This window comes from Schistocerca serialis, chromosome 2 (assembly GCF_023864345.2).
Source record: "Schistocerca serialis cubense isolate TAMUIC-IGC-003099 chromosome 2, iqSchSeri2.2, whole genome shotgun sequence".
Lineage (NCBI taxonomy): Eukaryota > Metazoa > Arthropoda > Insecta > Orthoptera > Acrididae > Schistocerca > Schistocerca serialis.
Window position 1 is genome coordinate 763,504,169 of NC_064639.1, and position 24,989 is coordinate 763,529,157.

A 24,989-nucleotide genomic window follows, 5' to 3' on the forward strand; every position below is an offset into this window, starting at 1 on the left:
CCCCCCACACTCCCCCCAGTGTTTGATGGAAGGACATCATGCCATCTCCAGAGACCCACATGAGAAAATTTACAGTCTAGTGCAAGTCACATCACCAGCAATTTAAATGTGGGGAGGAGGCCTACGACTGTACAAGGCTTCAGTAGCCAACAACTTGACTCATTTCCCTTTACCGATATCTCAATACAGAGCCCAGTGATTGGCATGGATCTAAAATCTTCACTGGACCTTAGCACACTAGTGATGTAAAGCACAGACTGATGTACTGTGGTTTCATTTGTATAAGAATATAGTATTTCGTGACAGCACTATTGTATAGAACATCCTAGGAGCTCTTGCCACATCATTTCAATGCAAAACCTCCACCTTTTGACAACTACCTGCATCATCTTCATCAGGAGAGCAAGTGACTGTCAAAACATCTGCTGTGGTGGCCTTATATAGTCCATAGACTGCTTCCGATTGGGTGGTAATTATGTAATGATGTCACAGATGGTGTCAATATCCGCACAGGTGGCACCATCACTCATGTAGTAGTGTAAACATTGGAATGAACATCTCTACTTCTTCTCTGCGTCGAGAGTTTGCTTGATGCACCACTAAGATTATATCCATTGCAAAGGTTGAAGTTCTTCTCAAACATTCTTATCTTTGCAGCCTCTTTAATTACAGAATCCTAGTATGTAGGAGCCTGGCCGTTAGTTAGTTAATTATGTGTTCTATTGATCAGTCTCATGGTAACTGTTATGATACGGAATGTGTCAAGTGCATAAGAAATGCACACATGAATCAAGGACTATTTTTTTTAAAAAAAAAAGGAAAAGAAAAGAAAAAAAAGCTTAAAATTTACCTACCCCACCCTCTTAAATGGCATAAAATGCATATATTATACCTATAGATTTATTTATTCCTATTCAAGAATTCGTCTATGGTACAGAAGGAGTTGTCAAGGAGATATGACTTCAATTTATTTTTAAAACTATTACTGCTGTCTGTCAGACATTTTATTTCATCTGGTAATTTATTGAAAAGTTTTACAGCAGGGTGTTTTACCCCTTTCTATCAGTGTCAAAGACAGGTTAAGTACGGGATAGTGAAGGTCTTTCTTTCTTCTGGTATTATAATCATCAATCACTGTTGTTTTTAAACTGTCATTGAGAATAAATTTTATTACTGAGTGAATGTATTGTGGGGCTGTTGTAAGAATTCCTAACCTATTAAACTGATTCCTACAAGAATAGCAACTATGAGCCCCACACATTATTCTAATCACTTTCTTTTGAACTTTTTGCCCGACTGTTGAGTTACCACAAAATACGTATTACTCCGTATGATGTCAGAGAGTGAAAGTATGCAAAGTATGTTAGCTTGCTAACTTCTACATCCTTAAAATTAGCAATTATTCTGATTGCAAAAGTTGCTGAACCTAGTTGCTTTAGGAGATCCAAAATATGAATTTTCTAATTAAAATTCTCATCTTCATGTACATCCAAAAACTTTGTATGCTCTACCCCACCTACTGACTTCTGTTGATGTGTTATATTTATTGAAGGAACTGTACTCCTTGCAGTAGAAAATTGGATGTACAGTGTTTTTTCAAAGTTCAGAGCAAGCCCATTTGCAGAAAACAAATCAATAACTTTTCTAAAGTTTTTATCATTTTCTATTGGAGTTTCTTTTACTGGATTAATAAGGATGCTTGTATCATCAGCAAACAGTGTCAGTTTCACTTCTTGTTTCAGATAAGAAGGGAGGTCATTCACATATATCAAGAACAGAAGGGGACCCACGATCAAACCCTGTGGAATGCCTAATGTAATTTCACCCCAGTTAGATGACGTGGGAAACTTCCTTAAATCCGTAGTGGTGGCTTCTACCACCGAATGTATCAGGATGACCAAATGTACCAGGAAGAGGTAGAAGGTACCGTATTAAGACTCATCTGAGCTTTCCAAGTGATTTATTGTTTCCAACTACAGTGCCCCATTCACCTCGGTCTGCGTCACAGGGTCCCACAATGCTGAGGCCACCGCCCCAGCAACCCAATGCAATGCACTGCTGTGTGTCAGCCTTGTAGGGCTGCGTCGTCAGGCATGCGCCAGCAGCTGACTCAGCAGTCTTCTACCCATTGACTCAGTGCTGCTCTGCTGTGAGCCACCGAGCGGCCCGCTGCGTCATTCCTCGCTGGTGTAGCCGAGGTCGCGACGACCTCAAGCACCTGTGATCCGGCGTCCGAATCTGTGGCCCTCACCTTGGAATGCCTCCAGCATGCATTGGGAGCCAAGATGACTGCCTGCGGTAGTGAGCTGAAGAGTGGCCCACCGCTGGCTGGCTGGCTACGAACCCCGCATCAGCCTCGGGGGTTCGAACCAACAACCTGCCGTGGACTGGGATGCTGGTGCCCCATCTGCTGCTGCGTGTAGCTGGTGGTGTGACACATCCTGCCATCCAAGGGAGCTGCCGCACTTGAATGACTCTCGTTAGAAAACAGCACCTATTTATACTCGGCTGTGTGCCCCTGTTTTGCTAATGCACCACTCCGAGTCACGTACTCATAGCATCTATGTTGCACCAGTGGGCCCCTTCTGCCTGTAACTTGCACCATGCAAATTGCTGCATTTACTCCTTTCATGGGTTCGATGGCCCTGTGGCCTCCATTCTACTTCACAACTGCTGGTCAGCATAACTTACCGTCAACAGGCCCATGCCTGGCTGTAACTTGTGCACTTAGAAATGTTGCACTGAATCTAACTTTCCTACCTTAAACTGTGGCGCCGCTACATTATTCCCCTCTTTGGAAAGACCTGGTCCCCAGGTTGACCTTTTAACTGACTCTTAACTTGTTTGGGTCGGCACCTATGACATATTTCCTTACTTTTAGAAAACTTAAATGTGGTGTAGTGCCCCTTAAAAACAAGACATGAAATAAAACGTAAAATTTCGTTATGGGATGACCACTGCTCAATCAATCCCTTACCTACTCGTCTCATGCCCTTGGTATCCAATCCACTGGGACTTGGACTACCCTTGGTTCCCTCTTGGAAATAGCTCTCTGCCTGATGAGAAAGAAAACAACACATAACGAAGTTAAGGCTGAGATGACATTTGGCACAGAGGTGCTCAAAATGATCGTTGTTTGCCGTTGCCTTTCCCTATACTGAGCGACATGTTGCACAAGCTGTTCAGCTGACATCCGCCCCTCTTGTTCTAAAATGGACTGGTTTAAGGATCTCAACAGACCTGGCTCCAGAGTTTGATTTAACAAGGTCAGATTCTGCCATGGCAAAAACTCTAAAGTGGCTCCTGGGCAGTACAGCTGTGGCTGCGTAACATTCAATTGTGTGACTCCTGAAATTGACGCTGGCAGGTGGGAGGTTGGTCCTATTATGTTACACTTAGTTCCATTGATTAAAATTCTGCTCCCCTCGAGCTCTATATGTTTCGCTGCAAATACTCCCCGCTCAAAACAACTTGCTACTACTACCAAATTCTCGTAGGTGGAGAGGATCCAATGCTTCCAGACCCATTGCAAGCTCAATTTTGGCTCCACAATGTCCCATGGATTGTCTATTCCTTTCCCCCTAGCTAAAAATAACTGCAGTGTGCATGTATCCAGATTGGTACACACCAGCCTCACAGGACATACTGTTACCTTCCCTACATGGCAGCTTCATAATTCCTCCATTGCCATCTCAGTGTACCGGTTGCTAGTTGCCAAGATCAGCAATACCTCTTTAGTTTTCACTTCTACAAACTTGCTCAACACTCCCCACTTCGCTGGATATGGATGGACCATGTAACACTGAAACCTCACGTTTTTCCCCATAACTGGGAATTGGACCAAAATAAACACTTGTTTGCAGTCGATTGTTACGCTTACCGTTGCACCATGATAGAAAAATGGCAAATTTTGCTCGCTGGGCTCCATTATTAAATATAACCCTGAAGGTAGTTAGTTCCTTCTGCGTCTTGCACAACCTGCGTACATATTGGTCCAGCGGTAACAAATCGGTACTTATCTGGCCTTGCAATGCGTGATGCAGCGCTTCTTGCAAGATTCGTTATTACTCCCTGCACATCCCACACACTGTCAGCTACTCCTTGCAAAAGTCTGGTTAACACCAATGTGCTATCAAGTACTTCTAGATGCCCCTGTAGGGTTCACAGGTTATGATTTATTCTGTCTTCCGACACCTTAGCGTATTCCACTACCTATCCTGCTAATGCACGGAGCAAACGTGTGTTATTCAGGACTTCCCCATCCAGTGTCCCTATCTGAGTTGCATGCCAAGCTTCCATTGCCCTACTCTCCTCTGCGAGATGCCTCACCGCTTCCACCGTGCTGTTCAGTTCTTTTATATTGCTTTTGTCTTTAAAAATTTTCCCCCTGTGTTCAGTCATCCTTGTTTCCTTCTTACCCATGGCACCGCTTCCTCCATCCATCCTGCCTGCTTCCGTAGCATCTTATAAGCCTCATGCAATTTCTTATACTCCCCTGCAACTTCCTTCAGCATTCCCTTGCCATCTGCACATTGCCTAAGCTCTTCAAACACTTCCTCAAGCCTCCTTACTTCATTCCGCATTTCCCATACATTCCATATCAACCTTAATGCCCACTGGTGACTTGACACCACCACATCTTCCTGCCTTGAGTACAGTACACCCCCACCCAGGTGCTGAACTTGTAAGGCGCCCACCTCGATGGTGAAGAGATGAATCACTGCCACCGCTCACCCTTTCAGTGACCTGAGGACAGGGATCACCATCACCCTTCCTCCCTCTTCAAAAGGACTGCTGTCCGCAGCAGGCTATATTCGAAAATACATACAACATATGAAAATACAATGCCTAATTACTCTACACAAACCCAATGAACATGACAAGAAAACAAAAAAAACTACAAATACTCTACTACTTTCTGGATCGCAAAGCATACGGTACTTCATGCTGTACTCTATCTTCCTGGTTTTCTCTGTGCTTAGCATCTCTCTTCACTCTCTCTGTCTTCCTCTTTCCTTCCTGTGACACAGCTGGAATCACATCCGGGCAACCCTTAAATGGCCGTAACCACCCAATGTGTACTATCGTTGTTCTAACTGGCAGCTGAAGCTTAACGTTAATGGGTTATGTGGTTTCAACAACTTGGCATGGCCCTTGATACCTTGTGAGGAACTGCTTTGTTTTCCCTTTTTGCGTATAGGGGCTGGATGGCCTTACACATTGCCCCACTCTATACTGTGGTAAACTTCCTTCCCTCTTTACTGCATCTTCCTGCCTTTCCAAAGCCTTTATATTCACCTGTTGTACCCTTTTCCAAACATCCCGAATTGTCCTTGTGAACTGACATACAGATTCACTGGTCCTTCCTTTCTGTAGCCTCACCAAATCAAACGGTGATGGCATTTTTCGCCTGTACACTACCTCATATTGAGACAAACCGGTATTTGTATAGACTTTTGCATTGTATGTGCGTACAATATGCTCCAAATACTTGTCCCACTGATGGTGAAGAGAATCCACATAAAAACTCAGCATCTTCCTGATTGTTGTGTGCACCTGTTCTGTCCTTCTGTTGGCCTGTGGATGCAACACACTCATCCTCAACTTCTTTATGTTCAACAATTAAAACAGCTCCTTCATTAAATCCAACACCAAACTTCAAAATCCAGTTGTTTACTAACGCTTGCGCGACCATTGCTGCCTGTTGATTTGGCATAGCCACCGTCTCCACATACCTCGAAAAATGGTCTATTATTGTGAGAACAAATCTGTTCTCTGTTGGTGTTCACCTAAAAGTTCCTAAGACATCAATCCCAAACAAAGAAAATCGACATCTTGCATCCGGTAATCGTTGTAGCTGTATCTGTTTTTTACTCAAATCTGCTCTCTGTGTACATGGTAAACAATTCTTGACATACTGACCCACATCTCCTCTCCTACATCTCCACCACTCTCCTATTTGTCACTCTACACCCACCATGACCAGATAACATGTGATCCCTCAATTTCGCTGGCACTACTGCCCTTGGCCCTAACTTCGTTCCCCTGCACAGAAGACCATTGTACATATTAAATTGTGGCTGTGTCCAATACAATTTACAATCGTTGTCCGTGTCCTGTAATTCTTGCCATACCGCTAGGTCATAACTTATGACTGCTACTTTTGCCACCTTCCTACTTAGTGCCTCTGCATTACCATGCTTCTTCCCAGGCTTGTACACCACCTCGTAGTTGAATTCACTAAGCCTCACAGCCCATCTAGCGAGTCTAGTGGACGGATCCTTCAATCCCAACAACCACTTCAATGCAGCATGATCTGTCACTACCCAAAATCTTCTCCCATATAAATAACATTTAAAATGTGTGATTCCATAAATTATGCTAAGCATCTCTCTCTCAGTTGTTGAGCAATTCCTCTCTGCTGCATTCAACTGCCTAGACACTTAGGCCACAGGATGTTCTTTCCCATCAATTTCCTGACTAAGAACACACCCTAATGCTTGATTCGATGCATCACATTCTAGTACAAACTCCTTTTCAAAATCTGGAAACACAAGGACTGGACTTGATGTTAACACTTCTTTCAGTTTGTCAAAAGCTATCTGACACTTTTCTGTCCTCACTAACAATCGTGTCAATGGCTGTGCTAAATCTGCAGAACCCTTCACAAACTTTTGATAGAAATTTCAAATTCCGATAAATGACTGCACTTCCTTAACTGTTTTCGGTTCCCAAAAATCCCTTACAGCCTGCACCAACCTCAGATCTGTTTGCACTCCATCCTTACTGATAATATGACCCAAATATTTTACTTCTTCTAATGCAAAATGACTCTTCTCCAGGCTCAATGTCAAACGAGCTGCTCTTAACCTCATAAAGACTTCCCTTAACCACTGTCTATGTTGCTCCGTACTACTTGAAAACACCATAATGTCATCCAAATAGACAAGACACTGCCATGGTTTCAAACCCCTCAAGACACTGTCTAGCAACCTCTGAAACGTTGCTGGAGCGTTTTTCAAATCGAATGGCATTCTAATGTACTGGTAATGGCCTCCAAGTGCAGAGAAAGCAGTTTTTGGATGATCCTCTTGAGCCACCTCTAGCTGATGATAACCACTTGCCAAATACATTGTAGAAAAGTAGTGGCACTGTCCTAAGTGATCCAAAGTCTCCGATATCTTGGAATGGGGTATGCATCTGTTACTGTCTTATTATTGAGGTATCAGTAGTCCCAACAGAACCTGTAATTCTTAGTTCCATCCATAGATTTTTTAGGCACAACACAATGCCTGCTCCCCAGAAACTATTACTATGCTCTATAATACTGCCCGCAAGCTGCTGATCAATGAAATGCTCCACAACCAGCTGCAAATACCTCGGTATTCTGTATGGTTTACAGTAAACAGGTGCTTCATTCCCTGTTGGTATCCTATGTTGAACTAATCGAGTTGCTGGTAATAGCCCTTGTGGAAAAAAACAAATCCTTAAATTCTCACAATAATTCTTCCTTGAGCTCTCTTTCTCCTCCTTTCAAATGCTTAATTTGGTCATGCAGTACAGTTCTGTCGGCAGTTAGTGGTTCATCACTTCGCCTACCTCTCGAACACCAGTCTTCGTCATCTGGCACATCCAAATTTGCTACTAAAACTCCTTTACTCAAATACGCATCTACAGCACTAAAATTACCCACGTTCATGGAAACTACTCACCCGTCATTCCCCTCCTGTATGCATACAATACTACGTTTCACAAAACAACCAAAATACTGTAAACACAGGTAGATTTATTTGACTCCACTCTTACCCAAAGCAACTTCCTGGTGCCACTAGACACACACTCATGTGACTTAAGCCTTAATGCTAATGTACACAGTTCAATTGATTTGTTCATTACATTGAATGCCCCTCACGACAGCTTTGCATTGACAACAGTTTCCCCTAGCTGAAATAACATTCCACCAAGTTCCACAGTTTGTTGTCCAAGGTCAATTTTGGCAAAATGTTGATGCAAGAAACCTACTCCTAGGATCATGTTGTAGCCCTTGCTTGCCCATGGTACTACCTCCATGCATGCATTAAATCAGACTTTTGCTATTCGAAAGTCAACTGTCACTGACTCCAAAGGCGTGACCTCCTTATCCCCCACTCCACGCAACCTATAGTGTGGTGGGTCTAGCTTCCTTCATCCCATGATATTCCTAGTAGCCACTGACACTTGTGCCCCTGTGTCCAACAAAATCTTAAACTTTTTAGTTCCTATGGATGCCACCATTGAACATTCCACCTCTGCATACGTATTCGTAGCATTGAAATTGAACAGGAGCTCCCTTAGGTGGGTCTTTGGCCCCCTCTGCTATTTAACAATTGTCCACCCCTCCTATATCAACTTCTCCATCCTCCATGCTGCTGATTTCTACCCCTTCCTCTATTCCTCGGTGACTGGGTACATTGCCTCTGCACATATCCCATACAACCACACTTATAATATTTTATACCTGCTGTAAACACTGTTTGACTATCATGTACCCCCATTGCCACATCTATCTCCTCACATTGAATTGCCAGCTGAATGGCCGAATACAAATCTTTTGGATTCCCTTCACGCACTTTCCACAATATATGCGCAGGTAATCCTCTCAAAAATACATCAAGTGCCCTTTGCTCGGCCTCCTGCAACAGAACACCATTCGCTTCATCGCTCTGACCCAACTCGTAAGTGTTCTCATTAATTTCTCTTATTCTGTCCACAAATTTCTCTATTGTCTCCCCATGTCTCTTTGTCATTGTACTCAACTTCCCCCTAAAGTACCGAGTGCTTTCTGTTTCTTGCACCTTTGTAAAAGCCCTCCTTCAACTGCTTAAACTGTCCTGCCTTCCTTCAGGCTTCAGAACACCTTACATATGTCTTCACTTCACCTGTTAATCTAATCTTGGCTACATGTAACAACTGTTTATCAGACCATTCATCACAGCTGAAATTACCAATTCCTGCACAAATCAACGCACATCCTCAGATGCCTTGCCAGAAAATGGAATAATCAAACTCGCAGCAGCTGGATCAATCTCCTGCTGTGGCATCCTAGACAACAACAACTGATCCAATGTTGTATCCCTTCTAGATGTTAATTCACTTCTCAACTGCATATTGTCTGCTGTCAATTGTTCTACCTTTTCCGTCAAAATCCTCACTGCTTCTGGTTCTGACACACCTTGCGTCCTTGACTCTGCCATTGTGTTGCTTTCATTCCCAGTTAGTCCCGAAACAAAACATTTAATTACAAGAACAATCTGACTTCCTACAGTTCCATATCATCACACTCAGTATCATCATAAACCAATACAAAAGTAATTAAATGCCATGAAAAAAAATCTTACTGCCCCAAATACACTAACACTTAATCATACAATGTAAGCTTTCACTGCAGTTTGCCGCTTTACCTCCGAGGATGTCTCCCGCAGTTGGAGACGAAACGTCAGGAGAGAGTTTTATATTTCGACCACGGCCTATCAGCCCGGAAGTTTTAAGTGAAGACACTAACACTTACACTGACAAAAAAAAAGCCTATGCAAAACATCTAAAATGTGGCTCCTCACAGGTCATACTCAAAACACAAAAAGGCAAGAAAAAGTCCAACACTCAAACGAAAACTGGTCAAAACTCACCATATCTTGTGAATGCAATGCAGACGGTGGGCTCGAACATCATACTGTACAGACGACGTCTGCTATTCTGGCACTGAATGTATCAGGATGACCAAATGTAGCAGGAAGAGGTAGAAGGCATCATATTAAAACTCATCTGAGCTTTCCAAGTGATTTATTGTTTCCAATTACAGCGCCCCGTTCACCTCCGTCCGCGTCACAGGGTCCCGCGATGCTGAGGCCACCACCCCAGCGACCCAGTGCAATGCACTGCTGCGTGTCGCCCTTGTAGGGCCGCGTTATCAGGGCTGTGCTAGCAGCCAACCCAGCGGTCTTCTTCCCCACTGACTCAGAGCTGCTCTGCTGGGAGCCGCCGAGTGGCCTGCTGCGTCCTTCCTCGCTGGTGTAGCTGAGATCGCGGCGACCTCAAGCACCAGCGATCCGGCATCCGAATCTGCGGCCCTCGCCTTGGGATGCCTCCAGCATGCATTGGGAGCCAAGACAACTGCCCGTGGTCGCGAGCAGAGAGTGGCCCGCCGCTGGCTGGCTGGTTACGGATCCTGCATCGGCCTTAGAGGGTTGAACCAACAATCCTCCATGGACTGGGACATTGGTGGCCCATCTGCTGTTGCGTGTAGCTGGTGGTGTGACACTCCCCGCCATCCAGGAGAGCTGCCACACTTGAATGACTCCCTTTAGAAAACGGCACCTATTTATACTCAGCCGTGCACCCCTGTTTTCTAACACACCGCTCCGAGTCACGTACTCATAACATCTATGTTGTGCCAGTGGGCCCCTTCTGCCTGTAACTTGCACCATGCAAACCACTGCGTTTACTCTTTTCAGTGGTTTGACAGTCCTGTGGCCTCCATTCTATTTCACAACCACTGGTCAGCATAACTTACTGTCAACAGGCCCATGCCTGACTGTAACTTGTGCGCTCAGAAATGTTGCAATGAATCTAACTTTCCTATCTTAAACTGTCGTGTCACTACAAATCACTTAAACCATATAAAGAAACTTTTTGCTTCCTATTCTGTAGATAAGACTTTATCCACTCATATGCTGTTCCATTTATACCACAGAATTGTAATTTCTGTAACATAATGTCGTGGTTCACACAATCAAATACTTTGAGTAAGTTACAGAAAATTCCTATTGGTGACATTTTACTATTTAAAGACTCTGTATATTGGCAGTGAAACTGTATACTGCTGTCTCAGTGGAACAGAATTTTTGAAATGCAAACTTTAATTTACTGTGGAGATGGTTAACCACTCTCGAGTACATTACTTGCTCAACAGTTTGTGAAAATGCTGTAAGCAAGGATACTGGCTGTAATTACTGACATCTGTGGTGTCCCCTTTTTTATAGACAGGCTTGACAATGGCATATTTTAACCTGTCCGGGAAAATACCTTGAGTTAGTGATGCATTACAGATGTGACTCAGAACATCACCTGTAGCTGCTCTACATTGTTTTAATACCTTGTTAGAGATGTCATCTACTCCAACAGAACATTTATTTCTCAAAGAGTGAATGATTTTCCTTATTTCACAACAGGTTGTTAGATGAAAATTAATCTGAGTAGGATTTCTCAAAACTGACTCTTCCATGTACTGTTTGTCTGTTTCTTTTGAACTATGCGCAACAATTTTTTCACCTACACTTAAGAAATGGTTTTAAATACATTAGCCACTTGTGTACTGTTGGTTAAGATAGTCTCATTCTCTTTAATAGTAATACTACCTACCTCAGTGGTTATTTTTCCTGTCTCTCCTCTAACAGCATTCCATACTGATTTGATTTTATTGCCTGAATTGTTGATTACATCTCTAATATACATATTATTTTGATTTCCTGAAAACTTTTCTCAGTTTGTTACAATAATTTTTATAGTGTAAAATTACGTTTGAGTCTTTACTAATTCTTGCTGCCTCATACAACGTTCTTTACTTTCTGAAGACACTTTAACACCTGTAGTAATCCAAGGTTTCTTTGAAAATTGTTTGGTGTTACATCTAGTAATTTTTTTTTAGGCAACAGTGTTCAAAAAGGGATACAAATTTATCAAGAAAGATGTTGCATTTATCATTGGCATTTGGCTCATTAACACATCTCCCCAATTAACATTTCTTAAACTTTCTCTGAAGTGCTCTGTAGATACCGGGTTGACCAGCCTTACAATATTACTTAATTGTTTCTGGACTGTACACCCTGCTAGGTTTTGTAAGTTAATCAGTTGTGCATCATGGTCTGATAATTCATTTATCACAGGGAAAACATGTGTTAGTTTTACATTCTCTTGCTGTACAAGTACATTATCTATTAGAATGCTACTGTCTTGAGCTATACTTGTAGGGAAATTAATCACTGATTCTAAGTTATATGATATTAATAGCACTTCTAGTTCACTTATCCTATCAGAACTGCTTAGGAAGTTTACATTGAAATCATTACAGGTTAACAACTTCTTCTTTCTATCTGACAGACACCATAATAGGGAGTCAAACTTTTTTATGAATAGCTCCCAATCTCCTAATGGGGACCAGTACACTGTTGCTAATATCAACACTACATTATTTAGCTATTATTCACATTCACAAACTTCTACAGTTTTGAACAATAACCTTGTTTTGTGTAAATGGCAACCCTTCCTTTATCCATGCTAGATCTGTAAGTGTAAGACGCTAAACTGTACCCATTTACATAGTAGCCATTTACACTGCTTTCCATCCCCACAGTTTCTTGGTGTTCAGACAGACAAAGTGTATCAATCTCATTCTTATTTTTGAGATCATGTAAACACACCAACAGTTAATCTACTTTATTTTTTATTCCCCCAATATTTTAATGAAGTAAACTGATACTACTCTCAGCTTTATACCTATTTACTGTACATGAAGCTTCTTTTATTCTATTTTTCTTGATTGTTGTCTGCCTGGACTTTGGCTTTAAACTAAAAAAACCTTTCTGCCTGGTCCCATTAACCACAGGGATCATCCCTTGTGTGACTGTGCCCCCCCCCATACAGTATCTGGTAATAGAGAAGCTAACTTATCTTTCCCCTTCCCATTTAGGTGCAGGCCATATATAGTGTATCCCCACCTACCAATAGCATCAACTGGAACAACATTTATGTGAGATTTTGCCAGTGTCTGGAGCATCCTGTTCAGCTCAGTGTTAACAAGTCTTACAGCAGTGTTTACCCAAGGCCGATCATGGCAGTGATGACCTCCACAAACCCCACATTTGTGTGCCCAGTTTCTGCTCCTATTTTATCCAGGTCACTCCTAATACTATATCTTGGATTCACAGCCAGGCTGTTTCCTGATCCCCCAGCTATAATTACCTGATCTTCCTTCTCCAAGTCCCTGCATAGCTGACCTACGTTTTCTGTGGCACAAAACTATTTTTTCATCAAACAATATTTCTTGTTTGTTTATGAGGCTTCGCACAGCAATTTTCTGCAGTTCTTGATTTTTAATATGCCATTGATGTTCTGCACAGTGGTCAGAAACAATGTGTATGGACTGACCAATGTAATTTCTACTGCACTCACAAGGTGTGTCATGAATCCTGTGGAATCTGAGGGCAAGACTGTCCTTAACAGGACGTAGCATCTTCTATATCTTCTTAGGAGGTCAGACAACAGATCTTGTACCTCACCTTCCCAGGACTCTGCCTACTTTGCCGGATGTAATACCGCAGAAAGAAAGCAATACGGTCAGTTCATTATGTGAGTGTTCAACATTTTCATGTTTCCTTTTCTTGGAGAACACTGACTTCATATCACATGAACCATAGCCATTCTTTCATAACACATATCTCAGAGGATTAATTTCAGAATCCAAGTGGTCCTTGTTAGAAACGGGTTTTGCTCTGTGTACCAACGAATTTAAACTTCTCTCTTCTGGACTGGGTGATGAAAACTCTGTGCACTAAGATATAAGACAGTGTGCATCGGCTTGAGTTACACTGAATGGCCAAGATGTCTGTCTGGCTTTCTTTGTACCAGCACATCTAAAAATGGCAGCCTTCCTTCTTTCTGTCTCAACAGTGAGCTATATGTTTGTTTGCATACTGTTCATATTTCAATGAAGTGCTCAATAGCTTCTACACCATATGGTCAGACCATAAACATGTCAACATAATGATAAAATGGAGATGGATGCAGGGGAGCAAAACATTCCATAAAAATGTTGGCCTTTGCTAGACAGTGGAAAACTCATAGCAATTCCATCCGTCATTTCATGAAATTTACTGCCATACGAAAAGTAGGTGTTCATCATAACATGTCACAACAACTTTATTGCTTCAGGAGGAAAATACTCTGCCAGCAGTTTCAATGTGTCTTCCATATAAACTTCTGTAAATAGTGAGACCACACCCAGGGTGACTAAAATACTGTATGGGAGAACTCTATAATCTGTTTAATTTTCTCAAGGAACATCTGAGAGCTTTTTCTATGTGATGTTTGCAGTGGCCAACTGTTGGAGTTTTTTTGTGGTTCTAGGTAATCTGTACAGCCCGGGAGGTGTGAGCTCTCATGCTCTAAGGGTTTTGATAAGATCCTTTGGTAGACCAGAATTCTTCAGAAGCTCCACTGTTTTTCTGCTGTATGACAGAGTTGGGTCCAATTTTAGGCATTTGTATGTGCTATCTTCCAACAACAATACCACTTTGCTGTGATATTCAGTGGTATTAAGAACTACCATGGCATTTCCTTTGTCAGCTGCAAGCACCATGGTATCTTCATCTTCCCATAGTGCATGGAGCCCTTCTCTCTCAGTTTTGACAGCCAGTCGCTCCTCACAAAGATGATGGCATTAACCATTGAAAGCTAGAGGTTTTACCCTGAACTGAGACAGCAAGACATCTGAGAATGTTTCATGTGTGTTTTCGGTTGTTACTGAACTGATGATCATGTGATAGTGTGGTATATGCTTCATGAAACTATGGATCCTCTGTGTCAATGAGGCTGTGTCCAAGTAGGAGGTGGCTGAATTATGGTATGAGCTGTATATGCATGATTGTAATTAGCCCCACTGCCCTGCTGCAGGGGCTACTGACAGTTGCATGTTAAGCAGAAATTCTTGCATCCCTGTCTAGTATGAGAGTACCCTGATAGGGATACCACATTTCAGCAGAAAAATGTGACATTCCATGACTTCCTGGTTACACATAGGTGGCTTGATGAACACTCCAACAAGTCATTGCCTCCAATTGGCCTCCCAGATCAAACGATCTTAACTCAAATGAGCATTTGTACGATGCTGTTGGTACCCCTGCAAGTTTGATGAAACCAGCACCAATTAACAAGGACAGCTGTGGGAAGCACTGCAAGATAGATGGATCAATATCTGTCCTGAATAATTCTAGTATCTTGTAGAGCCTATGTGTTGACATGTTACTGGAGTTCCGAGTCTTACATATGAGTGACTCGCTATTAATACCACATCTAGTGTTTTCCAACTAAGTGTTGTACATCTTTGATATGCACCAAACTCTACTTCTCCATCTGACAATGAGCTTTTTTCTAAATATTTTATTGGCATTTGGTGAGCATACCAATCAGTGACCACCATATAATATAAGAGGGTTATTGATAATCAAAGTAACCTGTTTAAGGACATATAGGCCACATAGTACAGAGGCTCTCTGTGAAAATAGTCAGTTAGTCATAAGTGCAGGTTACAATATTGTAAAATGTCCGTGATAATTGTAAAAGATGCTATATTTCCTCATGGGAGTGTTGTAGTGATATTAGTGGGAAACTAGTATTCCAGATTCCTTAGACTCTTACACATTGAAGCTTGTTGCCCCAACATGAGAAGAAATATGGTATAAATGACATTGCACTTTTATTTCAATAGAGAATCAAACAATAACTAGTATAAAGTTCCTGCAGATTAGATAAACTTCAAACAATTGGGGGCTCTTTAGCTTGTATTCCTTGTAATATAAATTTATTGATCAGGAACTAGTGCAAAATATGGGAGAAATGTCACTGCTTCCAAGAGCAGTGCATTTATCACTGTTCAAGGCATTTCTCAGATGCAGATTCTAATACAATGGTACTTTATTTTGTCTAATTTTGTAAGTACCAACTTGTTCGCACTGCTGTCAAAAATTGCACTGTAATCTAATAGTAGCCACACTAGTGGTTATTACAAATGTGCACATGGCAAGATGTTTGCCCTGTCAATTATGGATAACATTTATTGCTTGTTCTGGCTTGAGAACAACATGAACATGTAAACAGTCAAAATAGATTTCACTTTAACTTTTACTGTGCAGTTTTCCCTTCTTGTTCAAACAGGAATAACATCTCTAGAACATGTTCAAGAAATGGTTAGGTTTTTCTGATGGGTTAATAGAAAGCTTAAAGACTTTCTACAGGGAACCATGTGCATTATCAGATCGAGGATGATGCATGTGTATTGGGGGAGGGGGGGGGGGGGGATGCTGAAAGTGATGAATCTCTGAATGAATTACTGTGTATGTGGAAATTTTCAAGTAGTACCTGAAGCTATACGAGGAATGAACTAGCTAAGTGATCCAGTAAGATTCCCTTATTTTTCTAGATAGTAATCACAATGTGATTAAATGTGATCTATTAAAAAAAACTTAATTCTGCAGGAGGCAATGAGCAGTGGACAGGGACAAAGTGATGATGATGATTTGAGGTGAGGGGCACTCAACATCATGGTCATCGGAGCCCTGACAAAAAGTCATCATGCCAATCTCATGGGTGGGGATGAAGCCTGTCCCCACATGCAGAGCGGGTTATAATGTATTAAAGTCTGCCTCCCTTCCCCACCAATTTAGGAATGAGGCCTGACAGTTTACAAAATTTCACCACTCTTGCAACACTGGAGTCACTATCTGTGAGGATGGTTGCCAGATCTCCATTGAGACTGAGGGCTGCCCTAATATCAGTATATAGGACACACATTGCCAAAATACGCTGAACTAAAAGTGGCACACCATAAACTTCATAGAGTGGTGTATCCTCCTGCCAGTGAAGGAAGCCAAGTGTTAAAAGTCTATGTCTGAGGTGCGGTCTGATAAGCAGAACCTCTTTTCAGCAGTTGGGCTGACATGAAGTCCGCCATGCCTTTGTGATTAATTTGAGCAACCATAGTTTATTTTCTGTCATCTGCAACCATTCAGTCTCCCACTGGCACATGGTGTCTCTCTCAGAAAATGAGATGGTGTGCAGCGGGATGGGACATCGATGGACAGCACCATCCCGACATGCTTCCTTGGTGGCTTTGTCGGCCATGTCATTTCCCTGTATGCCAATGTGGCCAGGTACCCCCAGCAAAAGATCACCTCCTTGCCACAGTGTTAGAACTGCTACAAGGAGTCATGGATGAGCTGAATCAGCTGGTCTACTGGATACATTTGGTGAAGTGTTTGCAGTGCACTTAGTGAGTTGGAACAGATAAGAAATCTTGTGCGGTGATGTCTGTGAATACTCTCCAGTGCCATCAGAATGCCATATAATTCTGTATCATAATTTGCAAATTATTCGGGCCTCTGAAGACACCAAGGCAGCAATGTGTACCATCCCTGGCTGTGTATTTTGATGCCCGATAGATCCAGATCCCCGAGACAGTCGGTAGCACATATCCCAAATGGCTTGGCCACATGGGACTGATTCCTGAACAGCCATTAAAAGGTGGGTTGGTCAACTGCACTAAATGCCAATGACTGAGATGTCACTGAGAATTTCAGTGACTGTCAAGCCAAATGGATACACCGCCAAATCCAGAGTAGTGGTTCACCAGCCTCCGAACTGGACTGGTTCGAAAAGCTCTAGTCGATATCCGAATTCCCTCATGGTGGACAGCATCTAAAATCTTGAGGTAGGAATTAAGGGCCAATCCACGCTGCCATAATCTAAATGTGATTGGGCAAATGCCCTATAAAACAACTGGAGGTGGGACCTGTCAGCTCCCCATGTTTTTCCACTAAGGCATTTCAAAATATTTAGTGACGAAAGCCCTTTGTTCGTAGGTCTTTCAGGTGTGGGAGCCAAGTTAATTTTGAGCCAAATAATAAACCCAAAAAGTGCACAGTTTCTTGAAAACATAAAATATTCTTCACCATTGTGAGCACTGGCTGGTTAAAACTTTGACGAGCACGGTTAAAATTGACACATGTAGTCTTCTCGGGTGAGAACCAAACACTTGTTGTCCTGGCACAGGTTTCCCGCCTCCTAATGGTCAGGTGTAGCTGCCTTTTCATCGTTATAACATCAGAGGAAGAGTACAAGATTGCAAATTCATCCACAAGCAAAGAGCATTTGACAGGGCTCCTGACTGGAGGAGATGTCATGGATAGTCATGGAAAACAATGTGACGCTGCGGATACTGCCATGGAGGACTCCATTCTCTTTAACATAGCAGTCAGACAAGGCATCGCCAGTGTGATATTGAAAATGCTGGTCCTCGAGAAAGGATTGGATAAGAATTGGCACGCATCCACATAGTTCCCATTCATGAAGTTGGCGAAGGATGTTGTACCTCCAAGTAGTGTCATGTGCTTTTTCAAGGTCAAAAGACACAAACCAAATGGTTTTAGTGTAAGGACGACTCCTGTATTGCTGTCTCCAATAGAATTAGGTTGTCAAGGGAGGAACAGGTGCCTGTAACCACATTGGGAGCGGCTCGGGTGACCTCCGGATTTGACCAACCAGATAAGGTGGCGGTTGATCATGCGATCATGAATCTTACCCATACAACTGGTAAGGGATACACTCTGGTTAACTGTTAGAGGCACTACAGACCTTACCTGGTTTCCAGAATGGAATTAATATTGCCTCCTTCCAAGTTGTGGGTTACTGTCCGCCAAACCAGATCTAATTGAAACAATAGAGGAGCTGTCCTTTTGCTTCAGGGTACAGATGCCGAAGCCTAGTGGATCTCATCAGGGCCTGGAGCAGTGTCTCTGGCTACATACAGAGCTGATTCCAGTTCCCACAAGGAGAACCGAAGGTTGTAGACTTCCTCATTATGCGAGAAGAAATTCAGCTTCCTCATCTTTGCAGTCCTACAGAACACCTGAAAAGCAGAAGCTTGTCTGGATGACGTAGCGATAGTAAAGAAGTTCCTAAAACTTGATCCGTGTCTTCTGGAGTGTCAACGAAGACCCCATTACTTGACAAGGCCGTAAGGGGACGTGTACTGCCCTTGCGTGAAATCCATCTTATCGAGTCCCAGACTTGTGCAGTGGAAGTGGACCAATTAATGGAAGTTGTGAATTCCCTCCAGAAAGCCCTCTTCCATTCTTTTATCACTCACCTCAAATGTGCTCTCGCAGATCTGAAGGCATGAAGGTTTTCTGTAGTTGGATGGTTTTTGAAGTTCCACACAGCTGTTCGTCTGGCCCTGATTGCTAGTCGACAGTCGTCATTCCACCAAGATACAGGCTGTCATCTGAGGTGGTTACTGGAGCGGGGGATGCACTCTGTGGCAGCCCATTGCGTCTCTCAAGTGATATGGACCACCATCTCCTGTACCCAGTCCTTTTGTTCAAAAGTAGCCTGTCGACTGTACTGCAACCAATTTGTCCTTTGTATCATCCATCTGTGTGGTCTCCTGACAGCCACCGTCCTAGTTGGCAGATGGATCCACACTGGTAAGTGGTCATTAGAATGTAAATCTGTAGCCACTTCCCACTGAACTAAGTCTGCAATAGATGGGGAACACAAAAAAATGGTCAGTCGCTGAAAAAGACCCATTTCCATAAAAGTGTGCCATCTGACCTGTGTTCAGAAGGCAGATATTCTCAGAATGAATGAGTCCCTCTATTGTCTGACCCCTGGGGCAAATGGTAGCTGAGCCCCATAGCACATTGTGTGCACTGAAATCCTCCCCCCAGAGAGAATGAGCGTGGGAGGGCCCAGAAGAGTTCTGTCAGTGTGTCTGCTTTGGCATCATTAGGTGGAAGATACAAAGAACACACTGTGATATTAAAGGGTGCTAGAGCTTTCATGGCAATTGCTTATATGGTCATGGTAAGAGGGACAGGAGAGGAGTGGCATCTGTCACCAATGAAAACAGCTACTCCATCTTTATCCCTGACTCCAGTAATATCCTTTCTGTATGGGTGGTAACCTCGTAATGCAGGTGAGTCGGTGACTTGAAAGATGCGTTTCTTGCAAGCAGATGCAGAATGGTTTCTCCTGGACCAGGAGCTGTAATTTTTCCAAATGTGAACAATATCCATTTAAATTCCACTGCAACACAGAATTCTCTGTGGAAGCCATTGTTTAGCAAAGGTTGTTCGTTCCTTTCTCCCTCAGAGGTGGTGACTTACCAGGGGAGGTCATGGGTAATGTTAGCTGGTTCCTGGCCCTCCAGTTCCTCTGACTCTATGTCCGTATCCTCAAGAGCATAGTCTCCATCAGAGAAGGAAAGAGCTCGTCGATCCGAAGGTTTAATTACTACTTTCTTGGACTTGGAACTACTTTTCGAAGGACGTTTTTCTTTACTTATTGGTGGAAATGGTTGCTTTGCTTGTGGAGTGGTTTAGTTGGCTTCGATGGTGGGCAGTGGTGTGACTTAGGTGGTAAGCCCATTACCAACAGCTTCCGAGTGACTTCTGTTTCATGTGGAGCATTTCCCCCATAGGTACACTAACAAGTACATGTGCTTGTATTTGAATCTGTGGTCCGAGTTTGTGTGGAGGCGTCACACTTGGCGATTGGCACCTTAAGGGTGGATGCAAAAGAAGTAGCAAAAACCAGTGGTTGCATAGTTTTCAAAGCTTTTTTAGCTTCACCAGAGGGTATGCGCCTCTTGACTTTCAACACTTGAATTTTCATTTCCTCGTAGTAAACCTCACACTTTCTGCTCCACACTGGGTGGTCCTTGGAGCAGTTTTCACATTTCAGAGGAAGTGTACAAGAATTGCCTGATTTGTGAGCTGAGCCTCCACAATTACCACATGCAGCCCTCACATTACATCCCATAGTGGTATGGCCATATTTTTGACATCTGAAGCAGTGCACTGGGTTAGGAATAAATGGGCGAACCTTAAGACAGATACAGCCTGCAAGGATATGCTCAGGTAATTCCGGAATACTAAATGTTAGAATAAATGTTCCCGATTTTTCCAATTTGCCACTCTCCCCCCTCAAATATTACACTTCCGTGACACCCATATTTTACCATTCTTCACGTAACTCTGCAGGGTTCACCTCCATTATATTGGAACAGGTAATCACACCCTTACTAAAGTTAAGGGTGTTATGCAACTCATCCTCGACTGGGTAGTCACCTAAGGCCTCACATCCCAAAAGTTTAGATATTTGGTTTGAATTAGCAGTTTCAACTAGAAGTGTTCCCTTACAAAGTCATTTGACACTTTTTAGAGACCCAGCAATACCTTCCAATGCCTTGCGAATATAAAAAGTGGAGACCTTCTCAAAGGTTGCCCCGTTTGCTTGATTAGAATGAAAGTGTTATGGCACACTAATGCCCAGTTACTATGATTCTGAGACTTCTTTTCAGGAGGACTGACCAATTGAGCTTTCTTTGATGAATGGGTGTAGGTACTACCTGATGGTACACCCGTCCTGTCAGGAGCAGTAGTTTGATGAGACCATTCCATAGGGATCCTACAAGACACTAGAGAAACAACCGTTGACCCAGGCGGAGCCCTCCAAGCTTGAGCAATCCTTATAGAAGGGCGGCAGGTGCCCCAGAGGTTTCCAGCTAGAGACTGTTTTACTTCAACAGTCATTCATCTCATCAGCATGTAGAACATCTTGAGGGATAGATTATATAATGCTAAGACAGAGATTTAGGAACCAGGTTTTAAATTGTAAGACATTTCCAGGGGCAGATGTGGACTCTGACCACAATCTATTGGTTACGACCTGTAGATTAAAACTGAAGAAACTGCAAAAAGGTGGGAATTTAAGCAGATGGGACTTGGATAAACTGAAAGAACCAGACATTGTACAGAGTTTCAGGGAGAGCATAAGGGAACAATTGACAGGAATGGGGGAAAGAAATACAGTAGAAGAAGAATGGGTAGCTTTGAGGGATGAAGTAGTGAAGGCAGCAGAGGATCAAGTAGGTAAAAAGACGAGGGCTAGTAGAAATCCTTGGGTAACAGAAGAAATATTGAATTTAATTGATGAAAGGAGAAAATATAAAAATGCAGTAAATGAAGCAGGCAAAAAGGAATACAAACGTCTCAAAAATGAGATCGACAGGAAGTGCAAAATGGCTAAGCAGGTATGGCTAGAGGACAAATGTAAGGATGTAGAGGCTTATCTCACTAGGGGTAAGATAGATACCGCCTACAGGAAAATTAAAGAGACCTTTGGAGATAAGAGAACCACTTGTATGAACATCAAGAGCTCAGATGGAAACCCAGTTCTAAGCAAAGAAGGGAAGGCAGAAAGGTGGAAGGAGTATATAGAGGGTCTATACAAGGGCGATGTACTTGAGGACAATATTATGGAAATGGAAGAGGATGTAGATGAAGATGAAATGGAAGATACGATACTGCGTGAAGAGTTTGACAGAGCACTGAAAGACCTGAGTCACAACAAGGCCCCCGGAGTAGACAACATTCCATTGGAACTACTGATGGCCTTGGGAGAGCCAGTCCTGACAAAACTCTACCATCTGGTGAGCAAGATGTATGAGACAGGCGAAATACCCTCAGACTTCAAGAAGAATATAATAATTCCAATCTCAAAGAAAGCAGGTGTTGACAGATGTGAGAATTACCGAACAATCATTTTAATAAGCCACAGCTGCAAAATACTAACACGAATTCTTTACAGACAAATGGAAAAACTAGTAGAAGCCGACCTCGGGGAAGATCAGTTTGGATTCCGTAGAAATACTGGAACACGTGAGGCAATACTGACCTTATGACTTATCTTAGAAGAAAGATTAAGGAAAGGCAAACCTACGTTTCTAGCATTTGTAGACTTAGAGAAAGCTTTTGACAATGTTGACTGGAATACTCTCTTTCAAATTCTAAAGGTGGTAGGGGTAAAATACAGGGAGCGAAAGGCTATTTACAATTTATACAGAAACCAGATGGCAGTTATAAGAGTCGAGGGACATGAAAGGGAAGCAGTGGTTGGGAAGGGAGTAAGACAGGGTTGTAGCCTCTCCCCGATGTTATTCAATCTGTATATTGAGCAAGCAGTGAAGGAAACAAAAGAAAAATTCGGAGTAGGTATTAAAATCCATGGAGAAGAAATAAAAACTTTGAGGTTCGTCGATGACATTGTAATTCTATCAGAGACAGCAAAGGACTTGGAAGAGCAGTTGAACGGAAAGGATGGTGTCTTGAAGGGAGGATATAAGATGAACATCAACAAAAGCAAAACGAGGATAATGGAATGTAGTCGAATTAAGTCGGGTGATGTTGAGGGTATTAGATTAGGAAATGAGACATTTAAAGTAGTAAAGGAGTTTTGCTATTTGGGGAGCAAAATAACTGATGATGGTCGAAGTAGAGAGGATATAAAATGTAGACTGGCAATGGCAAGGAAAGCGTTTCTGAAGAAGAGAAATTTGTTAACATCGAGTATAGATTTAAGTGTCAGGAAGTCATTTCTGAAAGTATTTGTATGGAGTGTAGCCATGTATGGAAGTGAAACATGGACGGTAAATAGTTTGGACAAGAAGAGAATAGAAGCTTTTGAAATGTAGTGCTACAGAAGAATGCTGAAGATTAGATGGGTAGATCACATAACTAATGAGGAGGTACCGAATAGGATTGGGGAGAAGAGGAGTTTGTGGCACAACTTGACTAGAAGAAGGGATCGGTTGGTAGGACATGTTCTGAGGCATCAAGGGATCACCAATTTAGTATTGGAGGGCAGCGTGGAGGGTAAAAATCGTAGAGGGAGACCAAGAGATGAATACACTAAGCAGATTCAGAAGGATGTAGGTTGCAGTAGGTACTGGGAGATGAAGAAGCTTACACAGGATAGAGTAGCATGGAGAGCTGCATCAAACCAGTCTGAGGACTGAAGACCACAACAACAACAACAACAACAACAACAGAGGTGTATACCTTCCTTGTGGTCCAGGTGGTGAATCCAATCCCCCCCCCCCCGATTCTCCGAAACACACAACATTCCACCGCTTCACTGCACAGTGATCACTGAAGCATGCCCAGAGCATGCTTACGAGCCCCTAGCTCAGGAACCCCAGGGTTACAAAGCCTGTACTCAGCAAACAAATGCTGAGCCCCTGAGGGGACAGGCACGAAGTGTGCTATGAGGGAGTTTATGTAAATATTAGCAAATGACCGTTCTTTTCTATGGTAAATGATCTCTTTGCATTTGATGAGTAGTAAGTGATGGGGCCTGACAAAGAATATACATTGTTATCATTAGTTAGGAACTTTTTGCCATCGTGTTTTAAGTACGGGTCTGTTTTTCAACCTTGAACTGAGTTCTTATAATGAGAGAAGTTTCATAAAAAGGAGATCAATTTATTGACAATGAGAAAGCAGGTTACAACAAGTGCGTAAATACGTTGTACTGGAAAAACAGTTTGAGCAAAGTCCTCCACAAAAGAAACTGAATAGATGATGCAAATTTGCTTACCAAATCTTTTTCATTAGTTATTGCCACCTGGGGGTAGGACTCAAGTGAGTCCACACATCTGAATTGGTTCTTCTGTTGCTAATATTTTTTATGCCTGTAATGTTTAGAGAGATTATAGTCAGTAGTTGTGTGAGCATGACCACCTATACTTGGCACTCTGTCCTTATGATTGTACATACTGTTTATTTTAAATTACACATGCCAATATCAAGTGATTTTCATACTCTTCAAATGCATATTGTTGATTTGACACAATACATAGCACAGATGGAGGAGATTATATTAATTTATAAAGCATACAATCCAGAGAAGGTAATGCAGTCTTACTGAAAATTGTTACTAAAATACATGCTTTGCCAGCAATCTTCGTTTTTTAAAGTTTTTCTTCTGCTATTATTACACTGCAGATTGCCCCCATTCTGGCACATTGTCAGGACTGTATAACTGATTAGTGTTTGTCAGGATTTGCATGCTTTGAGAAACTAGTATTCTTCGAAATAAACATTATTTGAATGACAATATGCCAGTAGAGAAATTATTAATGATACCACATTTCGCTCATGCCATAGCTACATCCTTGTTTTTACAAAGAGTACTCCATGGCAATGGCCCATTACATAGCTTGCATTTATCCCAAATCTCTTGCCCAGCACAAAGTCACACACAACTGGAAAAAATTGCATGCGACTCCAGTCTATAAGAAGGGTAAAAGAATGGATCCTCAAAATTACAGACCAATATCC